The sequence below is a fragment of the Pinus tabuliformis genome, chromosome 2_2 (genome assembly GCF_031772625.1).
Source record: "Pinus tabuliformis cultivar Carrire ecotype Pingquan chromosome 2_2, CPIR1, whole genome shotgun sequence".
Taxonomy (NCBI): domain Eukaryota; kingdom Viridiplantae; phylum Streptophyta; class Pinopsida; order Pinales; family Pinaceae; genus Pinus; species Pinus tabuliformis.
Window position 1 is genome coordinate 446,299,002 of NC_142300.1, and position 24,074 is coordinate 446,323,075.

At 40.3% G+C, this 24,074-nt stretch overlaps 1 pseudogene; it reads right to left on the bottom strand.

The window, feature by feature from the left end:
• The window catches only part of LOC149193181 (polyadenylate-binding protein RBP45 pseudogene), a 74,547-nt pseudogene that overhangs the window by 27,100 nt on the left and 23,373 nt on the right, over window positions 1–24,074 (bottom strand).

The following is a 24,074-nucleotide window of genomic DNA, read 5'->3' on the forward strand; positions in this document are numbered from 1 at the left end:
CTACTAAGGATCTTGAAAAAACTCTTGACTTGGATTCTAATGACCAGGTATATTTCAGACTGCCATACCAAGTGGAAGAGGGCCCGTCTATAGCTGCATCTTCACAGATTGCCCAAGGAGCTTCTACATCAGCAACAGGTACAGCCAAAGGGAAGGAACCGATGGAAACAGAGCAAACGGTCAGGGAACAGCTGGTCACCTCCATGGAACAAAATCAAGGGCAAGCCCTTCCACAGTAAACAGTGGCAGCCCAAATACCAATTTTGCAAACTCTTGCCCATGAAGAGAGAGGCAGGAAAAGAGACCGGGAAGACTCCACACCTGCCAGTGGGTCTACACAGCAGCCTGAGTCAAAAAGGCAAAGAGGGGACTCTCCAATTGAGGAGGAGGTCAGTGAAGAAGTTATAGAGAGCCCAAGAAGGGAAGCAAGCCTGCATACACCAACAAGCTCTTTTCAGCAAGAGCAGCAGAGACAGCAAGAGCAAGATATACAACGCGGATTGGAGGTATCTTCCTCCACACAGAAAGGCAAGAAACCAGCCAGCACCAAGGCCAGCTTCAAAGAAATCAAAGCTCAAAATGAGCAACTAAGAGTACAATTGTATGAACAATTCTTGAAGGCAACACCTGCCAAACAAGAAAGACTGATGGCAGCATTTGATATAAAGCAAGAAAAGATGTTTTTGACCCACTTCAAGCCCAAGGTGCAGCAGCCACAGTCAGCTGCAGATTTTGTTAAGACGAGGCTAGAGGTCCTGTCCAAAGATATTCACCCCATGGACCAAATAGAGCTACACAAGCAGACAGCCGAAATGCTTTATGCCACCCTTGCAGAGAAGGCCACATTGGCCCATGAGTTAAAAGAATCATTGAAGAATACCAACACTCAGTTGGATTTTGAAAGACTATCCTCCACGGCCAAAGATAATAGAATTAAAACACTGGAGGAGATCATTGTGGACTTAGGTCATGATCCTAAATATCCTAAGGGTGTGAGGACCCTTATGAAAAAGAAAGACGATGACATTGTTGCATTAAAGAAGAGATTGATGTTGCTTCCTACTGAGCATCCTCAAACAAGAGAACTACAGAAAGAAAGAGAAGCTGAAGATCAATTGGACTTGTTGATGAAATTAAATCAGAGGGTAATTGATTTGGAGGGAGAATTGGAGAAGGCACTGCAGGATAGGCAGGGAGAGTCGACCTCCCAGCTACCTCAAACAGTTCCAACTGGTGTTGCTGTTCCTCCAGCACAAGCAATGGCCACCCCTCCAATTATTCCAACAACCACAGCAACTACAGATGCTACAGCAGCAACAACAGCAATTCCTGAGTCTAGCATGAGCATGGACGAATTAAAAAGGGCTATCAAAGAAGTAGAGCTTCAGGCAACAGAGATTAAACAAGCCAGAGAAAAATTGGCTGAGCTAGAAACAAAATATGACAAGTCTAAAATGACAGTGGGGGAGAAATCAAGGGAAATCAAGACCCTGAAGGACAAGGTTAGGACATTGGAGAAAGAGCTGGCATTAGACAAGACCTTGACAGAAATAAAAAGAATTATGTGGGCCAAAATAAATCAGTCAATCACTGGCCAATGGAGGTGTCATGCGGAAAGAGTCAATTTTGCGGACAAAATCGACCTCCCTAGAAAACAAGGCTTTTCTATTGACAAACAAAGCAATCAAGCACTATCTTTCCCTAAATATGCATTTAAAATAAAAGCAACCAAGTCCAAAGCTTACCTTTAGTCCAACGCTGTTTGTAGCAGCCAAGCCTCTTCGATCCAGATGAGCTCCTTCTCCTTGAAGCCTGCATACACTAATAAGCAAATGATTACATAGCACTTGAATAACTCATATAATAAAACATATTCATCATAAAGACCAAGGAGTTTATGAAACAAATTATATATAACAACTTGTTGAGAAAAATGAACTTAATTGTATTAATTGGAAACAAAAGAAACCTTACAACCAGTGCCTTGGTGTTGTGCAGGTCCCTCCCAGGGTCCAGCAAGAGTTCTCCTCTACTTTGATCAGCTCACCCACTTCCAAATGAAGCTAAGAAAGGATTGGAATCTCTCCTCTCAAGCTCTACAAGGGAGTCCTAATTTCAGCAGCATCTACCCTTAGGAATTTTCAGCTTTCAACCTCCCTTGCCTCTGGCCCAATGCCTGTATTTATAATGCTTTGGAGGAAGTTAAACAGGTCCACCATGAATGGGATAAGCCCCTCTTTCAAAGGGATAGCTCCCCTCTTCATGGGATTAGTTCCTCTTTCTTTGGGATGCATGAACCATCTGGAGGCGCTCAATCCACATCAAACCATCTTCTAGAATGCTCTAGAATCGACTGCAAGTAATTTTTTTGAAGTAAAACTTGCGCCTTTTGACTTTTACAGGGGTACGCACCCACCCCTTTACAGACGAGTGTACAAGTACGCAGGTATTATGTACTTGAGGTGCGTGCCCGCAGGTAAGAGTAAGAGAAAGTGCGGAACTAGAGTTATATTGATTTTTTAAAGGCTTTCTCTCTTTTTTGGAGTTTGACATGAGGAGCAGAGGTATAAGACTTGCCAAGGAGGACAGTATGGTTTTTGATGGAGCCATACTGACTGCAATAGTCATGGTGACAAATTTTAGTGTAACAGATTTCCCCCTAAAGTGTGAAGTCTGTAGTAGATTAGGGTTTCATATCATCTAGGAAGGGTGAAGCACTTTATCATTTAGAAGATTATCTTGTGGAGAGCCCAGTTGGAACCTGCAAATATTCAACACAAAATACATATATGAGATCATATCATCACTGAGGTAGGCATTCCCATACTCAGATCAAAAACTTTAACTAACAAACTAACTAATGCTCTGATATAGGAATGATTTCGCAGTACATCATAATCATAGACACATGAAGACACAGTATGGACGCAGCCATCTGTTTATGATTAGTCTACTATATAATGAATACAAAACTCCTCGCAGCCTGGATGGCGGAAACTAGATCCGGGGTCTTCATTTCTACTTCCCGAAACAGTACGATTCTATCCATGCGAATAAATGAGTTGATGTCGAACATGGTAGAAACCACTTGATTACCAGTCGATGATGTAAACTGTTAACAAGTGTGAGAGAGACCACCAGTGATGTCAATGGTTCTCAAAGTACCCAGTACAATCCATGAGATGCGAGTAGATGTGTTGATGTCAAACATGTCATGGAATCCTTCGATCGAAAGTCAATGATGTAAATTGTCGTCAAAGGTGAGAGATTTGCCATTGAGGCATGCAGATTTCAAGGTACTGACGATTCCTAGATCATCTTTCTAGATAATGTGTTGATGTCGATAGAAAGCGATCCGTTGCAGGCAAGCCCACAACACGAAATCATAGATCAAGTTGAAGAAATGTAGCTGTAAGGACTGACTCAGGGATGGTCAAGATGGATGACAGGTATTTTGCAGATGAATGGTTTCTTTGCAGTGACCTCTTGAACACATAACAACACAACAGATGGCTTGGTGACAATTGACCCAAAGTTAATACCCAGAAACCGGCTGAAGACTTTCAATGTGGTTTGATCAACTGTTAGGCAAAGGATTTCCCAACCCAGGTGAATGAAAAAGTGTCGTGTTCAAGAGTGGTGATAAGGTTTTTTCCGAGACAAAGTGTAACAAATAGGCTCATTTTCCTCTCTTTTCCCCCACCATTTCTGGCAAGTACCTCTTTATTTTTTACAAGCTTGAGGAGGATAACATTTACTTGATTATAAGCTCATCCTTTGGATGAGTCCAACTTAGTTTAGATTCGAACCCTAAGAAGGAGTGGTTCGTTCCTGTTTGTAATCGAATAGGTCCTTTACTGTGAAATTTTAACGAGTCCAGTATAGGAGAAACTCGGCATTTTTCAATTTTAGAGAGTCTGAAAAACTTTAAGAAGACTCCAGGGTTGGCCTTTTTCGTAAATTTGTGTCTCCCAAGCCCGAAAAAGTATAAAATAATACTTGAGAGAACCGCTTGATCTTTACGACCAAGGAGTACTTTTCGTTATTAGTGTCACTGATCCGAAAAATTAAAAAAGCGATCAACGACACGTCGTTTTATGACCAATATCGAATTCGAAACGACAAAAATCCGGCAATCTTTTCATGTTTTTACGGTCAGAAAAGAGTTGTAAGTGGACCGTCTTTTAATTCCGTTTTAACGAGTGTAAAAGAAACGCTCGGCAATCTTTTCATATTTTAGGAGTCTGAAAATGGCTTAAAAGAGAACTCCAAGGTTTCACATTTTCGTAAGTTTTAACGAGTTCGAAAAAAATGATAAAAATGTACTCATGGTTTTCACTTTTTCATAAGTTTTAATGAGTTCGAAAAAATGATAAAAATGTACTCATATGGCCGACTTTCAATTTAATTTACAAGCAGGAAAAGATGGAAAGGACTCGGCATTTTCATTTCTTTTACGAGAATGAAAGATGGCAAAATAATCTCGGGATTTTCATGAGTTTAACGAGTCTTGAACATAACTAAAATTGACTCGAGATAGGTTTCATTTTTACAAAAGCTTGAAACAGAGAAAAAATATGCTTCAAAGTAGTTTCATTTTTACACAAGCTTGAAACAGAGAGAAACATGTGCTTGATGCCCCCTAAGCATAACTGCTAGAGCACATGCCCCCTAGCTTCATTTCATTCAACTAATTATTAGCTGGATGGAATGAAGGATGAGTTACGAGATCATTTGAAAGACTCGACCTAAAACTGTAAGAAAATTATGCAAAAAACTGAAATAACTAACCTAAATATACAACTTAACATTTATGAGATCTTGTCAAACTCTCGACTCAATTGGAGGAGGATTTGTTTCATTTTTTAACGAGCTTGACACAGAAAAAGAACTATGCTCGAATTCGGTTTCATGTTTACGCAAGCTTGAAACGAAAAACTATGCTTGTTATAAGTTCGCATGCCCCCAGCATAATGATGCAAATCAAGGTACATGCCCCCCAAGCTTCATTGCATTCAACCAAGTGGATGAAATGAAGGTTTACTTTCAAGATTTAACTTGAAAAGGGAGTTGTTTCATTTTTTAAGGAGGTTGACACAAGAAAAGAACTATCCTCATACCTGATTCATTTTTTAACGAGGTTGACTCAGTAACAGGAACTATCCTCAAATAACTGATTCATTTTTTAACGAGGTTGACACGGGAAAAGAACCGTCCTCTGACCAACTGATTCATTTTTTAATGAGGTTGACACAGGGAAAGAACTGTCCTCATACTCACTGATTCATTTTTTAACGAGGTCGACACAGTAAAAGGAACTTTCCTCGTACCAACTGATTCATTTTTTAACGAGGTTGACACAGGAAAAGAACTGTCCTCATACTCACTGATTCATTTTTTAACGAGGTCGACACAGTAAAAGGAACTTTCCTCGAACCAACTGATTCATTTTTTAACGAGGTTGACACAGGAAAAGAACTGTCCTCATACTCACTGATTCATTTTTTAACGAGGTCGACACAGTAAAAGGAACTTTCCTCGTACAACTGATTCATTTTTTAATGAGGTTGACACAAGAAAAGAACTATCCTCAAAACCCTAATTCATTTTTTAATGAGGTTTACTCAGTAAAAGGAACTTTCCTCAAACTCGTTGTTTCATTTTTTAACAAGGTTGATACAAGAAAAAACTATCCTCGCACTCACTGATCATGGCTTCCAACTGGAAGAAAGACATGTCAATGGACACACCTTGATCATGGCTTCCAAGAGGTCTTCATCAGAAGGAAGAATAGTTCTCTGGAAGGAACACATGTCAAAGGACTCAAAAGGGATAAGAACATCGTGTTCAAGTAATCCCATAGAATTTTCCATGTCAATTACCGGATCTAAATCAAAGGAAGATGAGCAAACAGTGAGAGGCTCACGTACATCGGTAACTGAAAACATGGGACCAGTTGCCACATAATTAACCCATGGCAGGGTAGATACCACTTTAGAATCAGGAACATTTAGGGGTGTCATATTATTTGTAGTTGAAACAAGACTAGGGAACGAAAGCTGGTCTACAGTCACAATATTTCCATTGTGAGGGAAAGACATCACGCGAAAGAGTGTCGATACGACAGCTTTCATTGCATAAACATAGTCTCGCCCAAGGAGTAAATTGAAATCCAAGGGACCTCGAACTCCCATAAGATCAATATAGACAGTTTTACCTTCCAAGGTAATGGAAAAATTAGGAAGGATCCCTAAAGGTTCACTAAAAGCTTTCAGATTCTGCGTAATAGGCGCAAGCTGAGGGGAACCCAAAGCTTTCAAAACAGTTGAGGATAAAATAATAATAGAAGCACCTTCATCTACCTGAGTATGATGTATGTCCCTACCACCATCCTTGACAATGATTTGGAACGGGATGGAGGAAGGAAGACGAGGTTCTGTCAATCTATTCCAATCAAAGGAAAAGACCTCAGTACTTGGAGGGGGTTCTGTAAAAACAGGTGAAATGCCCCCCGGCGTAGAATAATCTGATGTAACAAGAAGAATCTGAGCGGTATGAAGTTCACTCTCTAAAGGGAAAGTGGGATTGACCGAATGTGAAATTGAATCGACCACTTGATCAACTAACGAATCATCAACCTGAGTGACATGAGTTTCACTCTCCAATGGAAGAGTGTGATTGACTATACTTGAAATTAGATCAATCACTCCGTCAGTTGACGGTAGGTTGGGAGAAAGTTTACAGTAACCAGTTGGAAATGCTTGTTGTGGAACAATAAGGTTTTCCAACAATTTTGAGGCTTCATCCATGTGAGGGCAAATGTGAGTTTGATGACTCCCTTTGCATAACTTACAAGGAAACCTAACTTTACCCTTTTTCCTAGGAACCTGACTATCACTGGTTGATGGATCAATGGAAAGTTAATGAGATTTTTCTGACCACACTTCCAAGACCTTTGGAATACCAGGACAATTGACAAGGAAGTGGTCACCCTTACAAAGCCTGCAAGGGTATTTGGGTTTACGATGCATGTCGGAGTTTTCCTCAACACAACTAACACTTACAGTCGTGGTTGGTTGGTTGACTTCTTTCTTATCTTGCTTCTTCTTCTTCTTTTTCTTCTTCCCTTTCTTCTTCTTCTTAGCCACCTGGTTACTAGCATCAAGGCTTTTACCAAGCGAAGAGGAAGAAATGGAGGAAGAAAAATTAGGCGAAGAAGGTAAAGGGTCAACAGAAGGTTGGTGATGTTGAGATGGTGAACTCTGTTGAGGTGAAGCATTCGGTTGAGGTGGAACAATTGGAGTATTTGGGGCCAACGAAGTTGAAAATAACCATATTGGTAAACCTATTGTAAATCCAGGTAATGACAAAGTAGCCATGTAAGGCGGACCAACATTTCCAAAGTAAGGAAAAGTACTAGGATTCTCGTCAAGAGGGATTCCTTGGTTGGTAAATTCTGGAACATTTGCCATTATATTCAACTTCAGTGAATTTTATTAACAATTTTAAAACTAAAATTAACAATTCACAATTCACACCTAACAATTAAAATTCACAATTCACACCTATGGTCTCTAAAAGTAAAAACAAACAAATTAACACGCACTATCAAATCTAGGAGTCAAACCACACACAAACAGTAACTTTCCGTACCGAAAACACTAGTTGGTGATGAAATCCAACGTCGCAGAATCCAATACAGAAATGGCGGTTGGAACAGTTACCCCGGCAACCTGCTTAATGAATAGACTGGCACAAGTTCCTCCACTTAACCGTCTCGAGTGAAGAGAACCCCCCAGAAAATCCAAGTGAGTCTAGCCGACGTCTGCTCCAGGTACAGTGGGATCTTCCCACCACTGTCACATTAGGAAGAATCCTAAAGAATATGGCCACTAAGGTTACCAACTGAAACAAATATACCTAGGGGAACAATCTACGATCCGGTACGCATGCAAGGGCAGAGTAGCAAGCTCAATCCCCTTGAAGCCTCCTTGACATAATCCAAGGTTTACCAACAAGTGACCCCAGGCTCCTCGACAATGGTTAATCCGAGGTTTACCGTTTTTAATACGTGAATATCTGGCGTCGTTCCCAATGAGGAAGGATTGATTCCCACACTGGTTCGGACACGATCTCGTGCTTCTCCTTTAAGAGGAGCTTTCCCAGAGCATAAATGCAACACTTGGATTTCTTCCTACCACAAGATACAGCTACTTGTTTGTTTTTACTGTCTTGGAGAGTTAATTACTCTCCTACTCCAAGACACTAGCCTAAGCTATGTTGGTGTATCAGAGCCCTAGAAATGTAAAAATTACTAGATGAATTTTAATTAAGCGCTGTGTTATTTAGGCTGTTATTACTCAAAGGGGTAAATGGATACGAAACCAATGGTGTTATGACCCGATTCAAAACTGAATGCAATCGAATATGATAATGTAATCCTTTCAATTCGATGAATCCTAACTAAATTAAGGAGAGAGTTTCCATTCACTTCCAACAATGCAAAAAATTGATCACTAAGAGAAAATATAACAAATTCTCTAGTGCACTAATTTTATCAAGAAAAACTAATGCAAATCAATTCCAAAATAGTTTATTTTTATTTTTATTTTTGTGTAAATTCAAATCAAAGAAAATTGATCTAAATCTACGATTGATTTTTTAGAATGTAAACTATGCAATTGTAATCTATGCACAATTCACTTGAAAAGTATGCAAATGTAATCTATGCACATTTTTCATTCATATTTTGAACCTGAGAATTCTAATTATGCAAATGTGATCTATGCAAGAGAATTCTCAAACGCAAGATGATTCTAATGTAATCTAAGAACCAATCAAGTGCAAGTCGAGAAAATTGGGTGAGAGTTCCAAAGATCAAAAAATAAAAACACTCAAAGGCGATTAACACTCATACACAATTTAGCCCCCCCCCGGCGAATGAGGGGGAATTTTTTTTGCAAAAACAAAAGCAAAAAGATGCAAAATTGTGAAAGGACTGAGAGAAACCTCCAAGTAATGACCAAAGGAAAACAAATCAAGAATTTCTCAAAAAGAGACTCAAAACACCCAATTGATAAAAGCTTAGAGCAGGAATGCCAATGAAATTAACCAAGGAAAGTTTCTGACAAGTCACAAGCAGGTCTGGGCAATGGCTAAAACCTATAAACAAATTCTAAACTGATAAAAAAGAGAAAAATTTAAAATTTTTCAAATTTTTGACAGGGTACGCAGGCAACCTGTTTACACAGGTGCGTCCACACTCTGTGCACAAAGAAAAAGTGCGTACTAGTACGCACTGTGCTTAACTCATAGGGTGCGTACCTCTCCCAAAACTATGAAAAATGAAAACTAACTCAAAATTAACTAAATTCGCCCAATCCCACAATCATCAAGTCAAAAACAGAAACAGAAAACAACGTTTCTCAAATCAAAGTATCAATCAAAAGAGAAATCAATCAAATCCATGGATTCCCCAGTATGGTCGCCATTTTGTCATGCGGAAAGAGTCAATTTTGCGGACAAAACCAACCTCCCTAGAAAACAAGGCTTTTCTAGTGACAAACAAAGCAATCAAGCATTATCTTTCCCTAAATATGCATTTAAAATAAAAGCAACCAGGTGTTTAAGGCTTACCTTTAGTCCAACGTTGTTTGTAGCAGCCAAGCCTCTTCGATCCAGATGAGCTCCTTCTCCTTGAAGCCTGCATACACTAACAAGAAAACAATTACATAGCACCTAAATAACTCATATAATAAAACGTATTCATCATAAAGACCAAGGAGTTTATGAAACAAATTATATATAACAACTTGTTGAGAAAAATGAACTTAATTGTATTAATTGGAAACAAAAGAAACCTTACAACCAGTGCCTTGGTGTTGTGCAGGTCCCTCCCAGGGTCCAGCAAGAGTTCTTCTCTACTTTGATCAGCTCACCCACTTCCAAATGAAGCTAAGAAAGGATTGGAATCTCTCCTCTCAATCTCTATAAGGGAGTCCTAATTTCAGCAGCATCTACCCTTAGGAATTTTCAGCTTTCAACCTCCCTTGCCTCTGGCCCAATGCCTATATTTATAATGCTTTGGAGGAAGTTAAACAGGTCCACCATGAATGGGATAAGCCCCTCTTTCAAAGGGATAGCTCCCCTCTTCATGGGATAAGTTCCTCTTTCTTTGGGATGCATGAACCATCTGGAGGCGCTCAATCCACGTCAAACCATCTTCTAGAATGCTCTAGAATCGACCGCAAGTAAGTTTTTTGAAGTAAAACTTGCGCCTTTTTACTTTTATAGGGGTACGCACCCACCCCTTTACAGACAGAGCGTACAAGTACACAGGTATTATGTACTTGAGGTGCGTGCCCGCAAGTAATAGTAAGAGAAAGTGCAGAACCAGAGTTATATTGATTTTTTAAAGGCTTTCTCTCTTTTTTGGAGTTTGACATGAGGAGCAGAGGTATAAGACTTGCCAAGGAGGACAATATGGTTGTTGATGGAGTCATACTGACTGCAATAGTCATGGTGACAAATTTTAGTGTAACAGGAGGTCAATTCAGGCAATATATGAACAAGTGGAACTGCTTGGTCGTGCTACGACTGAAAGCCAGAGAGCCAAGGCAGCATTAGGAAATATGCCTGACCAAGCCAACAGAATGATCAATTTTCTGAATCATTAGACTAGGGAAGAGCTGGCAGCACTCCATATTATGAACAGAACAGATGCCATACTGACCGCAAAAAGTGTGCTCACATTGAGAAGCCTGGTGCAAACTCTGGAGGCAAGATGTCGGGATATACAAAGAGATGTAGACAATTTTGATGTAAGGCTTGCAGCATTACAGACCAGGGGATTGCCCAGCCTGCTGACCAGTGCTGGAAAACTATTGACATGCGACCAGTATTCTACCAGGCTCAATAATTTTGTCAATAATCAGCTTACTGCTGCATCAAGTTCCGCAATAGCGACAGGGCCACCTACAGGATAGACGCTCTACGACAAACTGGAAAGCTTATTTTACCTGAAGCATGAGGTCAATCATCTGTTTGAGATGCCGCCTAGTGTTAGGAATCCAAATTGACCACTTTTGACCTTGTATTTTTGCTATAATATTACTCTCTTCAGTCCATAAGTTGAAAGATTTTGATTATATAATGACCTAATCATTCCAAGGTATGAAGCAACTCTCCTCATTACTATATGTTTAATCATTCATTACATATTCATGTTATCTTTATAATTAATCTTTGGAGAAGTTAACCAAGTTTCTAAGTAACTGTTGAACTGTCTAAAGTCTGCAGAAATTATAGTTCGTAGTTGCTGCAACACTAGAAACAGCAACTACGTAGTTGCTGCAACACCAGAAACAGCAACTACGCAGTTGCTGCAACACCAGCAACAGCAACTATCTAAAGCAGGGAAAACGTTATTTTGCAACAACTGGAATACCGGAAATGACAAACAACAACTATCAGAAGATCGGCAGAGTTCCATGCTGACACAACACGATCAGCAACTGTCCAGAAAGGGTAAAACACAGTTACAGTTGCTGAAACACCAGGAACAGCATGAGTTTACTAAATCAGCAACAATGGTGAAGCGGCAAAGGATAGTACGAGGATTCCAAGAAGACGGTTGAGGTTTGTTTACCAGTTGTGTAACAGTAAGAGACCCAAGAAAGAATACACCATCACACTGTTGTAACGGCATCCTGTAACAAGGATGGATTTCTTATTTTTGACAAAGAGGTTAAACTGAATGAACCATGGCGGTCTATTGTAATAGATGTCTCCTCTATAAAGAGGAGACATCTACATTAGAAAAGGGGGAAGAAAAGGAAACAAGTTGTAAGGGAAATTTTGAAAACAAAAGCAAGTCTGAATCTTCATTGTAACTGGACATTTTGGCAGATGAATAAAAGGTTGTTCTGAGCATCTAATTTGGCAGTTGTGTTCTGGGGAATCTTGTGAGAGGGACAGGGCCCACCTTCTTTGCAAGATTCACCCATTTATTTTCTGTTAGTGTGTGAGTGTGTTTGATAATTTCCTTTTGCTGATACTCTATTTGGATTCTGTAGCATTACCTCTGATAATTTCCTTTTGCTGATACTCTGTTTTGTTAATTGCTTGATATTGTAAAATAATACTTCACCGGTGATTAGAGATTGCAGTGTGTGTTGGCAATTTGGTTACAGGGGCAGGTGCTGAACATCCTTACCCTGAGGATAGGGTCCTGATCCTCTGCTAATAGAGCAGCCATTATTTTTCTTTGCAGATTTGCATTCTTAGTTAACTGCTTTCATTTCATCTCTGCAATATATTTTAACTGCTATAACATAGAGTAAGGAGTTTGACAGAAGATAGAATTATGTATACTACAGTTTTTAATGCTTTTAGAATTAAGTACATACAGTACGAGGTCACCTTTGAAATAAAAGGACTTTTCCGGGTTGACACATTAATGTGGTGCTCGACTATTTAATCAATAAACAATTCAAGTAGCCAACATTTTGGCGCCGTTGCCGGGGAAGGCGACTAGAGATTTTAAAAGCATTAATGATTTCTTTTTAAGAATAACAGGTGCATGAGAGGACGCAGGAAACCTAATTTCACAGGCGGAAAAGGCGGGGGAGGAAGAAAGACCTTCATTGACGAAATTATTTCAAAGGCCGAGACATCACAAAGGACAAGTTCCCGGAGACCTCAGATCCAGTATTCCTCACAAACAGATCGACAGACGGAGGAAGTACTAGGACCTGAAAGGAAGCTGGAAGTACTAGAGCACACTGAGGAACCGGTAGAAGAACCTGAAGAGACAGAAGATACTGAAGATAGAGCAAGTGATTCAGGAAAAAGACCAATGGAGGATAACAGAGCAGAAGGAAGGGGGGAAAACTCACTCTCTACCCTGGAGTTCCCTATTGGGGAGCTCTCGAGAGGGGAAACCCCTATGAAGAACATTCCACTTTCAGCGTTACCCAACTTTCATGGGTTATCCTCTGAAGACCCGGATGAATTCCTCTTTGAATTTGATATACTATGTAGGAGTTATGATTATGTGAGCCCTAATCAGAAACTAAAACTGTTTCAGCCAACACTGAAAGGGAATGTGTTAAGGTGGTTTATGAGCTTAGGAGCTCAGGCAATCACTACCTGGGATCAGATGAAAGAAAGTTTTCTGGCCAAATATCAGGATTACTGCCGAACAAGAGAGAGGAAGGAAGAGTTGTTTAAAATGGTTCAGAAGGAGGACGAGAATCTGGAGGACTTTGTGGAAAGACTGCAGTATAATCTGCAGTGGTCTGACCACCCTACCATGAGTAAAGATATTCTGAAAACAATATTGTTGAAAGGGGTACGAGATGACTGCTTGGACATGTTGAATATGCTTGGAAAATGGGACATTTACAAGGAACCATTTGATGAAATTATCAACCTCTGTATGAGATGTTCAAGAGGAGCAGTAAGCAGACCAAAAAGCAGGGACAGCGTATACTCAAGAGTCCAGAAGTCAGCAAGTGGAGGAGCAACAAGGGATGAAATAGGTAATTTGTTGGAAGAATTTAAAACTGAAATGTTAAGCTCTTTTGCTTCACAAATTGATGCTCTGCAGGTAAAAAAGAAACAGGCAGACGCAGAAGCTACCCTAGCTATTTTTTATTCTAAATGTAGAGAAAAACACCCACTCACGGAATTCCCACTAGATAAGGTACCAGTCTGCACGATCTGCGAAAAGGACCATGAGACCTAGCAATGCCCCTCTCTGCCGGGAATAAAAGAAGCACTGCAGTCAACTGAAGAAGAGGTTGAAGCAGTGTACCTGATGACACAGAGGAGGCAATGGCCACAAAGACAAGGTATGAATTCTAACACAGCATTTAGTCGTTGGAATAATCATTCTCCTTTTCAAACGAATTACCCACCCATGAACCAAATGCAGTACCCACCATTTAATACGATGAATTTTCTACCCATGCAGCAACCAAGTCTTCCTTTTCCTGATCCTACCATGTGGAATCCTTGGGCTCCCCAGCAATCGTATTTTAATCAATGGAATCTGAACTAGGCAGCCCAGCAGATGCCATTTCCTCAGCATCAACAATCTCTTTCCTTACCATCCAACACTCCTCCGAATAACCAAGCAATTAGACCACAGCTGCCTGTGCAACCTAACCCCAACCCGAATAATAATAAAGCTATGCAAGTAATTGATGTTCAAAATCAGCCTGTCTCCCCTATGCAATGTAACGATATCCATCTCCGTTCAGGGAGAATTGTTGAACCCATCATTGATGACATTACTGACTCTGATAAAGAGGAAGTTGGAAAAGAAAAACCAGCTAACAATAATGCTGAAACAGTTGAATCAGCATCTAACAACAATGCTCAAACAGCAGATCCGCCATTCCCTGAACATCTAGCTCTCACCAAAACGCTTGAGCAACCTGCTTTTAACCTTTTAGGTGAATTGCAGAATTTATATGTTAAAATTCCATTGTTGCAAGCGTTAAGAGATGTTCCCATTTATGCTAGGACTGTTAGAGATATCTGTATAAGAAAACCTGGAAGAAAAGCTAAGGACCCCCTCACAGTTCATGTGATGGGAGAACTGACTGCTTTAATGACAGAAAAAGATCCTCCTATGAAATATGGTGACCCTGGTCACCCTACAATAACATTTCAGGTTGGAAAAATATTTGTCTCTAAAGTTCTAGTAGATTTAGGTGCTGCAATAAACATTATGACGCTAGAAACAGCACAATTGTTGCAGTTAAAAAACTTTATTAGGGAAACTCCAACCATTCTAGAGTTGGCTAATCGCTCTACAATTAAACCTAAAGGAGTCATTGAAGACCTAATAATTTCTGTAGAATCCTGGAATTACCCAGCTGATTTTGTGGTGTTACAAACTAAAACAAAGTTGGGGGGTCATCCACTGATTCTAGGAAGACCTTGGCTAGCTACAGCAAATGCTTTCATCAGCTGTAGATCAGGATCAATGACCATCTCTAATGGGCAGGAAACCAAACAGCTTACCCTTTATCCTCATGCTACACCCATGATTAATAATGACAACTCTGTATGGGTAGATTATGAGGATGAAGAAACCCAACCTATCTTGACTATCGGACAAGCTTTAACTTTCAAAGATTCTACCGAAGATGAATTAATCAGTAGCTTCATTTCTGAACCTTCTTCGGTCAACCCAGAAATGTATAATCACTTCACTGCAACCTTGGAATCTGAATCTCAGCAGAATCTGAAAACTAAAAGTTTATCTCAGACAATAGTAGGCAGCTCCTCCAAAAGTACAACAATAGAAATTGAGCCTGGCAAAACATTAAATATAAATCCCAACTTAACTGATAATGAAAAACAGCAGTTAATAAAGTTACTCCAGGAAAATAAAGAAGCATTTGCATGGGATTATACAGACATGAAGGGGATTTCTCCTGAGCTATGCACCCACCGCATTTATATTAAAGAAGGATCCCGCCCAGTCTATCAACCCCAGCGACGGATGAATCCCAATTTAAGGGAAATTGTGAAGGAAGAACTTCAAAAACTGTTGAATGCAGGATTTATATATCCTATATCTGACAGTGAGTGGGTTTCCCCACTTGTAACTGTACCCAAGAAAAATGGCAAATGGAGAGTATGTGTGGATTACATAGCCTTAAATAAAGCCACCCAGAAAGACCATTTCCCTTTACCCTTCATTGATCAAGTATTAGATAATTTGGCAGGTAAGAAATTCTTTTCATTTTTGGATGGATTTAGTGGATACAATCAGATTAAGATTGCACCCCAAGACCAGGACAAGACCACGTTTACTAGCCCATGGGGGACCTTTGCTTACAGGGTTCTTCCATTCGGGCTATGTAATGCTCCAGCAACATTTCAAAGAGCAGTGATAGGGATTTTTTCTGATATGTTAAATTATTCCTTAGAAATATTTATGGATGACTTTACTCCTTATGGAGTGACTTTTGAGGATGCACTGCAAAACCTTGAAAAAGTACTTAAGCGATGTATAGAAGCACACCTTTCCTTAAGCACTAAAAAATGTCATATGATGATGAATCAAGGTATTGTATTGGGTCACTTCATCTCATTCCTAGGAATTCAAGTTGATCCAGCCAAAATACAGGTAATTCAGACCCTCCCTATCCCCAAAACACAAACTGATGTAAGAAGCTTTTTAGGACATGCTGGATACTATAGAAGATTTATTAAGAATTTTTCCAAAATAGCTTCTCCTCTATTTGTGTTATTAACAAAAAATGTTGAATTTAAGTGCACTGATGATTGTGAAAAAGCATTTAATGAACTTAAACATCAGTTGTCTACAGCTCCCATTTTGAGAGGACCTGATTGGGCACTACCCTTTCATATATCCTCTGATGCCTCAAATACTGCAATTGGAGCTGTCTTGGGCCAAGAAGAAAATAGTCTTCCCTATGCTATTTATTTTATCAGTAAGAATATGACATCAGCTGAACTGAATTATACAGTCACTGAGAAAGACTTCCTAACAGTCATTTATGCTATCAATAAGTTTCGACATTATATTACTAGCTACATTACTTTTGTGCATACTGATCACTCGGCCATTAAATATCTAATGAATAAATCAGTTACAAATGCTCGAGTTACCAGATGGTTATTATTATTACAAGAATTTGACATCACAATTGTAGATAGGCCAGGAAAAGAAAATGTACTTGCTGATTTCCTTTCTCGATTAAAAACTGATGAAAATATTCCAGTAGATGATTCTTTTCCTGATGAATATTTATTTGCAGTATCTGCTCACTCACCTTGGTATGCAGACATTGCCAACTATTTAGTTGCAGGAAAATTACCATCGCACCTATCACACAGGGAAAAAAGAAAGATCATTCAGCAAAGTGCTAGGTACAGCTAGATAAGTGGGTGTCTTTTCCACACAGGACTCGATCAAGAAATCCGGAGATGCATTGGTGAAGATGAAATTTATGATGTGTTAAAAGCTTGTCACGATGGCCCTTGTGGAGGGCATTTTGCAGATAAAAGAACAGCACACAAGGTACTCATAATGGGTTATTATTGGCCCTCACTCTTCAAAGATGCAAAGAAATATGTGAAGGCCTGTGATAGCTGTCAAAGAATGGGCCAGCCTAATCACAAGGATGAAATGCCACTCAAACCCAAGGTAATTCTCAAACCTTTTGAGAGATGGGCATTAAATTTTATAGGTCCCATTAATCCCCCATCCAATCAAAGAGTGTACATACTAGTGTGCACAGATTATATGACTAAATGGGTAGAAGCTAAGGCACTCCTTAAAGCTAATGAAGAATCAGTACTAACATTTTTATTTGAAGAGATCTTTGTTAGGTTTGGGTTGCCTAGAGAATTAGTCACGGATGGAGGACCTCCTTTCAACTCTCATGGCTTCAAGGATACACTTCAGAAATATCATATTAAGTACAAAATGACTACACCTTATCACCCCCATGCAAATGGGCAGGTAGAAAGCACCAATAAAGTCATAGAAGCCATCTTGACAAAAACAATAAAGGAGAATAGAAGGGACTGGTTTCAAAGGTTTCCTTAGGCATTATGGGCCTATAGAACTACGTGGAGGAATACTACGAGCTTTTCACCTTATGAATTAGTTTTTGGAAAAAATGTTGTTTTCCCTGTAGAGTTTGAAATCAAAACTTTAAGAACTGATTTAGCTGTTAACCTTGACTTGACTGATGCACAGACAGCCAGGTTGCAGCAGCTTCAGGAATTGGACGAGAAAAGACTGGATGTCATCCGTCAAACAACCATGATACAGCAACAAAGAAGCAGGTGGCATGACAGAACCATCAAGCAAAAGCAGTTCCAAAAAGGTAACTGGGCTCTACTCTATGACTCCCGTTTTGAGAATTTCCAAGGTAAGTTAAGAACAAGGTGGTTAGGGCCTTATGAAGTAGATGTTGTTTTTCCAAATGGGACAGTCAGACTTTTAACGATTGATGATAGCAGAACACCACTACTAGTGAATGGGTATCGACTCCGTTTGCATCAGCGCCCTGTTTCTAAAGAAGATTTTAAAGCTACTTGCATGGCAGATATACACTATGCTTTCCTGGGGGAACTTGCTGTCCCTCAAGGCACATAAATTTCTGTTTATTTATGTATTTTTTTAGATTAGATATTCTTTTCAACTAATAATCCTTGCCAAGGGTTGCCATATTACAATTCATTATTTTGCAGATCTTAGTTTTGGAAAATGGCTGAGAACAAAAACTTCAAAAGAATCACTTTACGGACTTGGGAATGTTTTTTTTGGACCATTTCCCGTTGTTGCAATGCCATTTCCTGTTGTTGCAACACCAACTCCTGTTGCTGCAACACCATTTCTTGTTGTTGCGACACCTTTTCCCGTTGCTGCAACACCATTTCCCGTTGCTGCAAACACCACTCTTGTTGCTGTAACACCATTTCCTATGGTTGCAACCCACTCCCCGTTGCTACAACACCAACTCCTGTTGCTGCAACACCAACTCCCGTTGCTGCAACACCAACTCCCGTTGCTGCAACACCAACTCCCGTTGCTGCAACACCAACTCCCGTTGCTGCAACACCACTTACCGATGCCGTAATTCCTTTTTCAGTATTTCTCTCATTTATACCAATTTCTCCACTTCAGTTCCCAAGAAATGAATTATTATTTGCATAAAACATACCATTTCCTACCAAAAGAACCAGCCATACACTATGATGATTACAATCCTCCACTATTACTTCCCGTCAGTAATAAAAACCGTCGGTATTCTCATACTTTTAGACCCGCTTTAATCATCCAGCAAAAGACAAGACAAGACTTTTCGACGCAGCAACTAAAAAGGTAAAATATAAAGGTACGCATGATTATGCATGGATATTAAATAATAGTTAATGTGGAGACGTTGATAGGACTACCAAATAATTGTACTTCCAATCATATCACTTAGTCGTAGCTTTTGGGGGGGGCGGATTACCAAAGCACTGTCATAATTGTATAGCACGCCAACTGCCGCCGCCCTTAACTCTCCTGGTAATATGTAAAAGTCACCTCATCGTGTCATGTTACCATTTGCAAAGGTTTACTCTGGACTGAACTCGGAAACTCGACTCTGGACTGAGAATTTTTAGTTAAACAACAACTATGGGAGGAAATCTCATCACATACGAACCTGGCACAACAGCACTTCTTGAGCTTTATCCCGAGGCCTACCAAATCTTCTTGCAAGCGGGATGGCTAGAATATTTTAGGAGACTTCCAAATTTCGACGCACAGCAAGTCCTTGAGTTTGCATGCAATTTAACAGAGGGGTTTTCCGTCGTTTAGGGAGTACAAATTCCAGTCACAGAGGAAGTCATAGCCCAAGTTACCGGGCTACCAGCTAATGGCACGTGCTGGTTCAGTAGGAAGCATCTGATCCTCAACGCGCAACAGGATTTTCTTCAACCAGGCGAGCAGGTGGAACCCAAGGGCAGAGGCGTAGCACTTCAATCACTGCCTCCACCATGACCGAAAGTTGCTAAGTTTGTAAAGCAATACCTGACGTGCGAAGGCCAGTACCAGGTAATTTACCAGCATGATTTTGTCTTGTTGAATCACTTGAGGCATGGTCAGTTGATAAATATGCCATATTATCTATTGGGATGTCTTAAAAATATGTCACGTTACACTGTCAACGCAAAGCGTCCGCTCCATTCCTTGAAACACCACCGTCTAGCTCAATTATTGATAAATAAAGGCCTTGCCTTAAATAACCCCCCTCCCCTCATTAATCCCCACCAAGATGAAGAAATCCCTCAGCCAGAGCAGGAAATTCCTCATCAGGAAGAGGAAATTCCTCACCAACTTGAGGACATACCTCAACAGGATGAAGAAATCCCTCAGCAAACAGAGGATATTTCAGAGAAAATACTCGAAGAAATTCCTCAGCAAACAGACGATATTTCAGAGCAAATACCCCAAGAAATTCCCCAGCAAACGCCCCCACAAGTTGCTGAAAATGTACAATCAGCAGTAGAAATACCCATGCAAACAACCCCATCCCCTAATAAAACCGACCCATCCACTCCCATACTGGGTATTTCTACCGACGACTCTGATGATAACATCCCTATTACCCTTCTCAAATGAAAGAAGCAGCAGAAAAATGAAACCCCACCGAAAAGAAGAAGAACTAGGGCTTCGGTCAAGGCAGCTGCTATTTCCGCCACTGCCCCTATTTTAAAGAAAGCTAGCAGAAAAAGAAAAATATCTGAATTCCCTGCTTCTCTACCTAAGCAAAGGACTCGATCGTCTGTAACAGCTGAACCCCCTAGCCCCACTCTCCCCAGCTCTCCACCCATCATGTTAAGAGCCCGTACTCCCACCAGCCCTGGAAACTCCCCTTCCTCACCCTCTGGGGCTGAGATGCAGAGTGTTCACAGTGTCGTGACATTATCTTTTGAGGCAGTTGTCACACAAGAACCAGCTGTCGACACCCAAGGTAATATTGGCCAAGTGGCTGCAACAAAAGAAACAGCCACTACCCCACCAGGTGACACACAAGAACCACCTGTTGGGGGTATAAATGTTCAAATGAATGCTGAAACACAACCTCTACCTCCACTAGAACCTGCAGTTCCACAAGCTCAGCCTACCATATTTGCCCTGCAGGAAGAAATTGAATTTCTGAAATCCCAAATTCAGGATTATCAGGAGGAAATAATAAGGGTCAAAGAAGCTTATCAAAATGAACGCAACCTGCACATTTTAACACAGGTAGCATCTGCAGCGGAGAAGAGTAAAGAGAGTGAATATGTGTGTGCCAAGTGTGGTGAGCTATACACTCAAGCAGGATACAAGATAGTTGCAGTACCAGTGACTAGAGTCATTCCAGAACCTTCTGCTATTGTAGTTGAAATGAAAGAACCTACTGTTACACAAATTGCAGAAGCAAAATAGAACCACCACAACCCTCTGCTGATATAGAGAAACCTGCTGCAACACAAGAACCAGCAAGCTCTCCAAAAACTGTGCAGGAGCAAACAGAGCAACCTGCTGCAACACAAGAACCAGCAGGCTCTCCAAAAACTGTGCAGGAGCAAACAGAGCAACCTGCTGCAACACAAGAACCAGCAGGCTCTCCAAAAACTGTGCAGGAGCAAACAGAGCAACCTGCTGCAACACAAGAACCAGCAAGTTCTCCAAAAACTATACAGGTGGAAACAGAGCAACCTGCTGCAACACAAGAACCAGCAGGCTCTCCAAAAACAGTGCAGGAGGAAATAGAGCAACTTGCTGTAACACAAGAACCAGCAAGTTCTCCAAAAACTATACAGGTGGAAACAGAGCAACCTGTTGTAACACAAGAACCAGCAGGATCTCCAAAAAGTGTAAAGAAAGAAGTAGAAGAACTTGTTGTAACTCAAGAACCAGCAGGCTCCTCAAAAGTTATGGAACAAGAAGAAGAAGCATTGGCTATTACACAGGAATCAGCAGGAAATGGAGAAGAAGACATAAAATCACCCCGGCCTACCCAAACTGTTATGGAACAAGAAGAAGAAGCATTGGCTGTTACACAAGAATCAGCAGGAAATGGAGAAGAAGACATAAAATCACCCCGGCCTACCCAAACTGTTATGGAACAAGAAGAAGAAGCATTGGCTGTTACACAGGAATCAGCAGGAAATGGAAAAGAAGACATCGAATCACCCCGGCCTACTCCAATTATCACAGAACAGAAAATTCTTGTTGATGCCTTTACACAAACTGAATCTCCCTCTGTCAGTGATGCATGCATAGAGACCGCTAGTTTTCAGGAATTAAAGGGAATATGGTGGAGAGAATATGAGCTGTCACAAGGGAAAGCATTCCAACAGCAAAAGGGAATCTGGTTCAATTATGCATATAAGAATTGGGAAGCACTTGAGCAGTCTAGAGCTCAGTACAAAGAAATTAAGGAACTAAAAGCTAGACTGTCCCAGATTTTTGATTTGGTTCAAAGAATACTTGCTACAAGAAAACCCTCTTTCAACTATGCAGCATTTTTGAGGGAACGACTAACATTCTTACAGATAAAGGTAGTTAGAGATGGTAGACCTCATCAGGTTATTACATAAGAACAATTTATTGAAACCTTTGCAGAAGCACCCAAGAATGATCAGAATTTGTTGTGTGAGCTTTATCTCCACAACGAAGCTATGTCTGAAGACAGAAAAATGAATATACTCCCTCTTGTTGGAAACATACAACTCAGAGCTTTCATTTCCTTTCTAGCCAACCAACTCACTTGGAAAAACGCTTTCATCTCAGCACAACACAATGAACAGAACTGCCTCCTTTGGATTAGGGTTGAACCCCAAAATGCAGCTACTTTCATTGCACAGCACCAAAGAATGTTAAGTGAACCTGGAATGACTGATCACATTAGGCAACTACAAGCAGTGGTCTTGCGAGATTGCCAACACTATGTGAAAACAAAGGCACCTTTGGCTATTAAAGCCAACAACCTATTCTGGGAAAACTGTCCCAAGGAAAGACAGGAGTATCACCCCTACAATCCCCCTAATCTACAGGCAGCAATTTCAAGGGTACCTTACTATGTTAGATGTATGGAACAATGTGCTGAAAAATGGATTGGCTACAGATTTAAATTTCCCCTCTTATGGTTATCTAGTCAGCAATACAAGGGTCAGTTTGGATCATCCAAAAAGGAAGAGGTGGCAGCATGGAGGCAACTAGAGACTGTCTGTGGGTTTAGAGACAGGTTTGATAACACTTTCCATAGCTACTGTATCAGTAATTTACACTGTTCATCCCAGTACTCCGACTCAGATTCAGAGTAAGCATTGCATGAGGACATGCAACCCTTTCAGTTGGGGGGGATGTTAGGACTCCAAATTGACCACTTTTGATCTTGTATTTTTTCTATAATATTACTCTCTTCAGTCCATAAGTTGAAAGCTTTTGATTATATAATGACCTAATCATTCCAAAGTATGAAGAAACTCTCCTCATTACTAACTGGACATTTTGGCAGATGAATAAAAGGTTGTTCTGAGCATCTAATTTGGCAGCTGTGTTCTGGGGAATCTTGTGAGAGGGACAAGGCCCACCTTCTTCGCAAGATTCACCCATTTATTTTCTGTTAGTGTGTGAGTTTGTTTGATAATTTCCTTTTGCTGATACTCTGTTTGGATTCTGTAGCATTACCTCTGATAATTTCCTTTTGCTGATACTCTGTTTTGTTAATTGCTTGATATTGTAAAAGAATACTTCACCGGTGATTAGAAATTGCAGTGTGTGTTGGCAATTTGGTTACAGGGGCAGGTGCTGAACATCCTTACCCTGAGGATAGGGTCCTGATCCTCTGCTAACAGAGCAGCCATTATTTTTCTTTGCAGATTTGTATTCTTAGTTAACTGCTTTCATTTCATCTCTGCAATATATTTTAACTGCTATAACATAGAGTAAGGAGTTTGACAGAAGATAGAATTGTGTATACTACAGCTTTTAATGCTTTTAGAATTAAGTACATACAGTACGAGGTCACCTTTGAAATAAAAGGACTTTCCCGGGTTGACAAATTAATGTGGTACTCGACTGTTTAATCAATAAACAATTCAAGTAGCCAACACCTAGTTATTACAAGTACACAGAGGCCGATGAAACACTTGTCAAAATACAAAGACATCAGTGGCCTTCTGAGAATTGGTGGCAAGCAATGTTGGCCGTATTGCCCAGGTGATTTCAGTTTTTCCCTCTTTTTTGTTTATTTCAAAATCACAGACAGCTGCAGGTCATCAGCAAGCCCAGGTTAAGGCACAGAGTGCACTAGACAGAGCAATGAAGGAACGCGCAGGACAGGTGGGAGCAGTTACAAAGCAAAAACGCTGAGATGGCGAACCTAAGAGCGCGGATTTCTAAGAACGCAGCCCAGCCGACTCAAATCGACTCAAAAGTCAACATTCACTGACAGGAAAAAAAACAGCTGTTACACCCGTCTTTACTTCAGCATTTACTTTCTCATCAACCGCTCTTTAAAAAAGTTGGTAAAGAA